Consider the following 9606-nt stretch of genomic DNA (forward strand, 5'->3'; position numbering starts at 1 on the left):
GGGAGTAGGCAGAGCAGGAGAAAGCTATTAAAAGAAAGTGATAAGTAGAGAGCGAAAGAATTTATAAGAATTAGCCAGGTGAAAAAGAGTAGAAGTGAAAATGGAGAGGAGAGGGTTCCTGACCAGTGTAGTGAGTGTGATATTTGATCTCAACCAATGTTCTTTTTGTTCCTGATATTTATTTTCTGCACTGAAATCTTTTATTTATTTTGTGTTTTGTTCCTGATATTTCCCTGTGTACTTAAACATATCCATTTATTTCAGCTGGCAGCTAAGGCACCCTGAACTTATAACTTCAGGGAAGGGATGGGTCAATATTCAGATTTTGCATTCCACAGCAGTCTTCTAAACCTCATGGTAGTGCCAGTAGATAAAATTTTTTTCCAACTCAAAAGTCGAAACCCTGAAGGACTGAGACATAGAATTTTGACTTGAAGACTGAGAATCTGTCAGAGTCTGCTTTTCCAAGTGAGAAGAAATTCTTCCTGGGAGAAGAGCAGTAGACTTAGAAACTGGTGCAGCTATCTGATAAAGGGTAGTGTAGCCTATACTTGGTCTGAGACCTGTCTGGGTGAGGACGATAGAATCATCATATATATTGGAGGGTAGGAGAGCAGAAGGGAGCTGAGTCCTGCATCCCTGTTTGGAGTCTTGGAGATTGTCAATTTTTCTGGCATCTAGTCAAAGAGTCCTGACATAGCCTTGCTCAGTTGTCTATCACCCCAGAGACACTGAGTGTATGGACCAGCAGACTTGACCAGGTTTGTGGACAAAAAACCAAGATGTAGCAGAGGAGGCTGGGTTAGTCTGTAGAACCAGAGAACACCTGGAAACTCAAGCCCTGAAGCAGATGTAAGTGTGGAAGGAATCTGATGATGGGTCAGTGGGGAGATGCCCATCTCAGCAGGTGCCAGAATAAAGGGTGGACAATACCAAGGTGAGAAGATTTTCCTCACCCATACTCCAACCTAAGCATTATGTAAGGCTGCTTGGAATTTAGATGCAATCCTAGGAAGAAGAAGAATCTGAAAATCCAGAAATGATCTGAGCAGGAAGAAACAAATGTGACTACGATTAAATTACTATCTCTAGTTAGACTGGGAGCTTGAGCTAGAAATCACATTTAATTACAGAAAAATAAAAAGAATTATATTTCTAGATGTCTGAGTTTGTGGCCTGGGGAATTTGTATCCACTGCAAAATTCTGAAAATGGAGAAAGCATTGTGACAAAGGAGGCTGGAGGGTGAGGGCTTGAACTGGATCTTAATGGATTTGCAGGACAGGAGAGAGTAATATGTGGGGGAGGAGAGGGAGGATTTATATAGAGCATGAATAAAGGGAGAGACGGATAAATGGAGGTGAAGGGGGTGGAGCCTAGTTGGGCCACAGAATTCATTCAGGGGGACACATGGTTGGACATGGAGGGTAGAGTCAGATTATGAAGGGCCTCAGTGGGTTGGGAAGAGTTGGTGCTGAATAGGATCATAAGATCTCAAGCTTACTAGAGAGGGGAAAGTGAAGCAACGTTTACTGCATACTTTCTGAGGCCCAGGCACTTTGCAAATTATCTACCATTTATTTGTAATAACCTTCAAGGTATGCATTATCTCCATTTTACAAATGAGTGCACTGAGGCTCAGGGTTTTCAATTTCTTATATAAATTCCAACAACTATAGTTGGTGGAGCAGGGATTTAAATCCTTGTCCTTGGCTCCAAAGCCCAGGATGTCCCACTCCATCTGAGTCTTCCTGTAGTACATTTCTGAATAAGGGAGAGGCCTGAATAATCAACATTTTTGAAAGATTGGTCTGGCATAATTGTGAATGATGGATTGGAGAGCAGGAGGCTGGAGAGGAGAAACTGGAGCCTTAATTTGGGGAGCAGGTGAGATTGGCCAGATTTGGGAGATGTTAATGGAAAAGGAGAGGGAGGATATACCCAAGAAACCCCTTGAAGGAAGAAGCTGCATAAGATGGATCTGATAGATGAGACTGCTTTTTTTTTTCTTTTACTCTAAATGATTTCCCTCCCCAGTTTCCAATGGTTTCAACTGCAATCTCCACTAATCTACAGCTGTTTAAAAAAAATCATAAAACATTAAAACGCAGTAGTAGCCCAAGGCTTTTCACTTTTGGCAGGTTTATTTGAGGACATCTAAGTCTCATAATTAGTTTCCAGAAGGTATGAGCTCTATCTGCAGTGTTTCAAAGAAACAGTTTAACTTTCTCCAGGCTTTTTGATAGGAAAATTCACTTAGCCACTGTTGCAGCTTACCACATACGCAGCTACACAGACTGTTCTTTTGTAACATATGGGAAAAGAACAATGAAAGCACAAGCCCTCTAAGGTGTCTAAAATTTATGCAATTTTATGCCCACGGTTTCATGGAATTTCTGGTGAAAAGACATCTGGAAGCTTGCTATCAGCAACTGGTCCCTATTTCTGAGGCAGGTCTGCATATCAGGGGCTCCCAGTGTTTTGTGAAGAGTTACTTTTTTTCTTAAGGCCTTGCCATCACCTGAAGTTACAGTCCAGGTTCTGGTTAATACTTCAGATTATTTGTTGTGAGCTGTAAAAGCAGATGCTAGTTATCTTAAGCTAAAAAAATGGAAAAGTAATGGAATATTCCTGGGGTATTTCATGAGACTGAAGGAAGAGCAAAAAAGTTGATGAAGTAGGGCAGCTCTGGGGATCCCAGCTGCAGGACTTGGTGGATACCTTTATAGCATTTGGAAATTAATGCAGTCCAGCTCTGAGACTGAGAGCTCTTCCATTCAAATTTCAAATTCCCAGGAGACAATTTGGTCAGATTAGTTAGATGTGGGGCTCTCTCTGTGCATCAGATGTCATTTCCAGAAGCAGGACTCAGTTTGAGTCAGGCAGGCATCCCATTATATGTCTACAAAAATGTCCTTGGAGTCAGAGAGCTCTGGGTTAAATCCAGCTGTTCTCCATTCATTTATTCATTCACAAATATTTATTGAAAATCTATTGCATCTAATATGTCTGTATTTCATATTTTTAAATGTGGGTTTCTATTTTCTGAAGAAGGAATATAGAGACAGTTCCTGGAATGTGTGGGTTTGACAGTCAAGTTTATCAGTAACAAAGGATTTATAGAGAGCAACTCTCCTGTTAAGAATTAGGCAAATTACAGAGGAACACTGACGGAGAAGAGGTATTTAGGGCAATAAGCGGCTAGGTGAACTACTAGGTAAAACTTCAATTTTGAGTCAATAAATGTGAATTTGTACACATTTTCCAGAGAGTGAATACATGTCAAAAGCCTTAAAAATGTTTATTTTTGGACTCAGAAATTTAACTTCTAGGCATTTATCCAATGGAAATAATTTGACAAGGGTAGAGATATTATATTACAAAATGTTCAACGCAGCAGGTTTAAAATTTGGAAATGATTTGAACATCAACAGAATTAGATTGGTTAAATTGATTATCATAATATATGTGTAACGGACAATCTAGCCATTAGTATCATGTTGTAAAAGACTCTTTATTGATATGAAAGATGCCAAATAATGCAAAGTGCTTGCAAAACTGTATATTCCATGGATTTTGGTGAAAAAACAAGGAAAAGCATACATATACAAAAATATCTAGAGATAACAGTACTTATCTCTGAATAATGTTACAGGGGTTTACATGTTTACTTTTTATTCCTTGTTTATATTTTAAATTTTTCTACAGTAAAGGTTTTATTTTTATAATTAAAAAAAAGAAATTAAGTATTTAAAAAATCTAGGAAATTGCTTGGCTTCCTACTTTAATTAACCAACTGAATGTCAGCCACCTCCTTTGCTATTGTCAGAATCTTTGAGGAAAGCTGGAAAGATGACCTTTCTTTTTTTCTGCCTCTGCATAACAGAAACAGCTTTTGCATAGTTTATACTAGGACACTATCAGAGCATTACACTTGGGAAGTAACTCAGGAAGCATTAGACGCAATGCTAAGAGGAGGCTTGAAAGTACCTGGAGATAAACAAATAACATGGGGGGCAATGCTGGGACTTGCTGGAGCCGCAGGGGTCTTTTTTGTCTCTGTCTTGTGGTTGGGCAGCCAATAGAAGCCCATGATTTGTGATTTATGTGTCTGCTATCTGTGTCCTTTACTTGAGTGTATTGCAGAGTAGATCATGCCTCTCCTTGGGCCACAAAAGCAGGACAGCTCTAGTCTGCTTCTTCCCCTGGGCTGTTTTATCTTAAAGAGTTTAAAAGGAAGGAAAATAATGAACTCCCTTAAACTATCTATCAATGCTTTCCTCTCCCCCTTTTTTAAAAAAGGTAAACCCATAATTTTTTGTTGTTTACTTTGAAATAATAATAAAATGCTATTAGGCTCTTCCTAAGAGATGGAAGAAATTATGAGACTTTTAGCTCTCCCAGCCCACGTGCAAGCAGCTCAAATGCTGATGTAGTTTCAGCTCTTTGCTTGGCAGGGCTCTCTTGAATCACAGAATTTATGGAGGAAGAGCCAGCTGTATGTTTGAGTGTCAGTTTCCCAACCACTCAGCATCTCTGTTTCTTGGTTGACTCATCTGCAAAATGGAGGTCATAATACCTGTCTCAGTATTTTGGAGTATAGGGATCATATATATAGAGCATTGAACATGTTCTCTGGTATATTAGCAAGCACTAAAATATGGTAACAATACTATCAACTAGGACTACATGTTGTAGCCATGGAAAATCCAACTCAAAGTGGCTTATATAATAAAGGAAATTTGTTGGCTGACATATGTGAAAAGATCAGAGGTAGGAGTAGCTTCAGATGAGATTTGATCTACCTTCTTAATAGTGGCACCAAGGAAACTTTCTGTTCATCTCTCCCATCCCACCCACCGTCACAATCAACCCTCTGTTCACCTCTACCCTCTAGGCTTTCCTTTTTTGACCGTACTAGTTCTAGATCTCAGATTGTCACTTTCTATCCTACAGGGAAAAAAAGAAAAAGTCTCTACTGGTGTTTCTAGTTGGAAAGAGAAGAAGTTTCCTTTGCTTGAAACTGTAGCTTCAAGTTGCAGCTTCAGATTTCACTGGTTCTGATTGGGTTTCATGCTCATACCAAACTTTGCAGCCAGAAAATGGTGTGTGTTAATTGGCTGGGCTTAATCAAGTTCTATCCCTAGAGTTAAGGCTGAGTTGATTCCCATCCAAACTACATAGCTGAGAATGGAGCAGTTGTAGTTGTATAAAGGAAATCTGAATATAAAGGATGTTTGGTACAAGGTGTTAATGTGCAAACAACAGATGTTTATCACTGTGGTTTTTAATTTGCTCTTCTCTGATAATTAGCAATAGTGAGCAATTTTAATACACTTATTGGCTTTTCCTCTTTTGTGAAGTGACTATTCAATTCTTTTGCTCATTTAAAAAAATTGATTTGTAGGAGTTCTTTTTGCCAGTGATACATTTTGCAAATATCTTCTCCCATCTGTGGCTTGCCTTTTCATTCTTTTAAAGGAATCTTCTGACGAACATAAGTTCTTAATTTGAGTAGAGTCCAACTTATCAGTGTTATTCCTTATGGTTAGTACTTTTACTGTTCTGGTTAAAAACTCTTTTCCAACACCAGCTATCCTCTGATGTTATCTTTATTGTTTATTTTACTCTCCACATTTAGGGCTGCAATCCATGTGGAATTAAATTTAGTATATAAAGACATTTGGACCTGGAGTTTTCTTTTTTTGGAAGGGTTTTAAATTACAAATTCAATGTCTAATAGATATTCACATATTTTATTTATTCTTTTGTCAGTTTTGGTTAGTTATGTTTTTCCAGGGGTGTGTTTATTTCACCTAAATTGTTGAATTTATTGGTATAAAGTTTTCAGTAATATTTCCTTATTATCCTTTTAATGCTTATAGTAGGGCTTGGCAAACTTTCTTCTGTAAAGGGCCAGATAGTAAATCTTTTAGGCTTTATGAGCCATGCGGTCTCTGCCACAAGTACTCAACTCTGCTGTTGTAGTATGAAAGCAGCCATAGATAAAACATAAATGAATGAGCGTGGCTGTGTTCTAATAAAACTTTATTTGTAGGCACTAAAATATAAATTTCATGTGATTTTCATATGTCACAAAATATTGTTCTTCTTTTGATTTTTTTTTTTTTTTTCTCAACCATTGAAAAATGTAAAAACCATTCTTAGCTTGCAAGCTATACAGAAACAGGTAATGGCAGATTCGGCCCATGGGCCATAGTTAGCCTACTGCTCTATAGCATCTATAGCACTGGACTCTTCTTTCATTCCCAAGTTGTGCTTTCTCTTATTCTTTTCTTGCTCAGTTTTGCTGGAGGCTTTCACTTTTTTTTTTTTTCCCGGTATGTGGGCCTCTCACTGTTGTGGCCTCTCCCGTTGCGGAGCACAGGCTCCAGACGCGCAGGCTCAGCGGCCATGGTTCACGAGCCTAGCTGCTCCGCGGCATGCGGGATCTTCCCGGACCGGGGCATGAACCCACGTGCCCTGCATCAGCAGGCGAACTCTCAACCACTGCGCCACCAGGGAAGCCCTGGAGGCTTTCACTTTTAATAATCATTTTTAGAAGCAATTTTTGGCTTTGCTGTTTTTTTTTCTTTCTATAGTTTGCCTATTTTCTATTTCACTGATTTCTGTTCTTATATGTATTATTCCACCTATTTATTTTATGTTTAACCTTAGGTTATTAATTTTAAAGCTCTCTCTTTTTCTAATACAAGAATTTCAACCTTTATATTCACTCGTCTAAGCATTACATCAGGTACATCCCACAAATTCTGTTACGTTGTATTTTATGTTCATTCAGTTCACAGTATTTAAAATTTTTCCTTATGATTTCTTCTTTGACTTAAGGATTATTTAGAAGTGCATTGCCTAATTTCCAAATAGTCAATGTTTTTGCTTTTCTGTTATTGGTTTCTAATTTATTTCTGTTGTGCTCAAAGAATATACTCTATAAGATTTCAACCTTTTGAAATCTTCTGAGTCATTTTATGGTATGTAATATAGTTTATCTTGGTAAACATTCTATATGCATTTGAAAATCATCTTTATTTTACATTTTTTGGGTTAGATATCAACTAGATCAAGTTGGTCAATAATTTTGTTCAAATATTCTCTATGTTTATTGACATATTACTCGTTCTGCCAGTTGCTGACTGAGTGCTGCTAAAATCTCCAAATATGATTGTGGATTTGGTTATTTATTCATTTGGTTCTGTTAGTGTTTGCTTTATGTATTTTGTTAATCTTTATCGGAGTATAATTGCTTCACAATGCTGTGTTAGTTTCTGCTTTATAACAAAGTAAATCAGCTATATGTATACCTATATCCCCATATCCCCTCCCTCTTAAGCCTCCCACCCACCCTCCCTATCCCACCCCTCTAGGTCATCACAAAGCATCGAGCTGATCTCCCTGTGTTATGCAGCAGCTTCCCACTAGCCATCCGTTTTACATTTGGTAGTGTATATATGTCAATGCTACTCTCTCACTTCATCCCAGCTTTACCTCCCCCACCGTGTCCTCAAGTCTGTTCTCTACGTCAGCGTCTTTATTCCTGCCCTGCCACTAGGTTCATAACTACCGTTATTTTAGATTCCATAATATGCGGTAGCATACGGTATTTGTTTTTCCCTTTGTGACTTACTTCACTCTGTATGCCAGACTCTAGGTCCACCCACCTCTTACAAATGACTCAGTTTTGTTCCTTTTTATGGGTGAGTAACATTCCATTGTATATATGTGTCACATCTTCTTTATCCATTCATCTGTCGGTGGACATTTAGGTTGCTTCCATGTCCTGGTTATTGTAAATAGTGCTGTAGTGAACATTTGGGTACATGTATCGTTCTGAATTATAGTTTTCTCAGGGTATATGCCCAGTAGTGGGATTGCTGGGTCATATGGTAGTTTTATTTTTAGTTTTTTAAGGAACATCCATGCTGTTCTCCATAGTGGCTGTATCAATTTACATTCCCACCAGCAGTGCAAGAGGGTTCCCTTTTCTCCACGCCCTCTCCGGCATTTATTGTTTGTAGATTTTTTGTTGATGGCATTCTGACCAGTGTAAGGTGATACCTCATTATAGATTTTTTAAAAAATTTTTTATTTTTTAAATTTTTACTGAAGTATAGTTGATTTACAATGTTGTGTTAATTTCTGCTGTACAGTAAAGTGATTCAGTTATATCTATAAATACATTCTTTTTAAATATTCTTTTCCATTATGGTTTATCATAGGATAATGAATATAGTTCTCTGTGCTACGCAATAGGACCTTGTTGTTTATCCTTTCTATATAAACATCTACTAACCCCAGTCTCCCGCTCCATCCCTCTCCCAACCCCCTCCCGGTTGGCAACCACAAGTCTGTTCTCTATGTCCGCGACTCTGTTTCTGTTTTGTAGATAGGTTCATTTCTGTCATTTTTTAGATTCCACATGTAAGTGATATCATATGGTATTTGTCTTTATCTTTCTGACTTACTTCCCTTAATACAATAATCTCTAGTTGTATCCATGTTGCTGCAAATGGCATTATTTCATTATTTTTTATGGCTGAGTAGTATTCCATAGTACAATATATATGTAACACATTTTCTTTATCCATTCATCTGTTGATAGACATTTAGATTATTTCCATGTCTTGGATATTGTGAATAGTGCTGCTATAAACATAGGGGTGCATGTATCTTTTTGAATTATAGTTTTGTCTGTATATATTCCCAGGAGTGTGATTGCTGGATCATATGGTAACTCTAGTTTTAGTTTTCTGAGGAACCTCCATACTGTTTTCCATAGTGGCTGCACAAACTTAACATTCCCACCAACAGTGTAGGAGGTTCCCTTTTCCCCACACCATCTCCAGCATTTATTGTTTGTAGACTTTTTGATGATGGCCATTCTGACCAGTGTGAGGTGATACCTCATTGTAGTTTTGATTTGCATTTTTCTAATAATTAACAATGTTGAGCGTCTTTTCATGTGCCTATTGATCATCTGTATGTCTTCTTTGGAGAAATGTCTATTTAGGTCTTCTGCCTATTTTTCAATGGGGATGTTTGTTTTTTTGTTGTTGTTGAGTTGAATGAGTTGTTTGTATATTTTGGAAATTAAGCCCTTGTCAGTTGCTTCATTTTCAAATATTTTCTCCCATTCCATAGATTGTCTTTTTGCTTTGTTTATGGTTTCTTTTGCTGTGCAAAAGCTTGTAAGTTTGATTAGGTCCTATTTGTTTATTTTTGCTTTTATGTCTATTGCCTTGGGAGACTGACCTAAGACAAGATTGCCACAATCTCATTTGTTTATTTATTTATTTATTTTTAATTTTTTTTTAGGGGCTCAGGATTTTTTTAAAAAATCATCTTTATTGGAGTATAATTGCTCTACAACGTCATGTTAGTTTCTGCTTTATAACAAACTGAATCAGTTATACATATACATATGTTCCCATATCTCTTCCTTCTTGCATCTCCCTCCTCCCCACCCTCCCTATCCCACCCCATTAGGTGCTCACAAACCACCAAGCTTATCTCCCTGTGCTATGCGGCTGCTTCCCACTAGCTATCTCTTTCACGTTTGGTAGTGTATATATGTCCATGCCACTCTCTC

The sequence above is a fragment of the Kogia breviceps genome, chromosome 7 (genome assembly GCF_026419965.1).
Source record: "Kogia breviceps isolate mKogBre1 chromosome 7, mKogBre1 haplotype 1, whole genome shotgun sequence".
Classification (NCBI taxonomy): Eukaryota; Metazoa; Chordata; class Mammalia; order Artiodactyla; family Physeteridae; genus Kogia; species Kogia breviceps.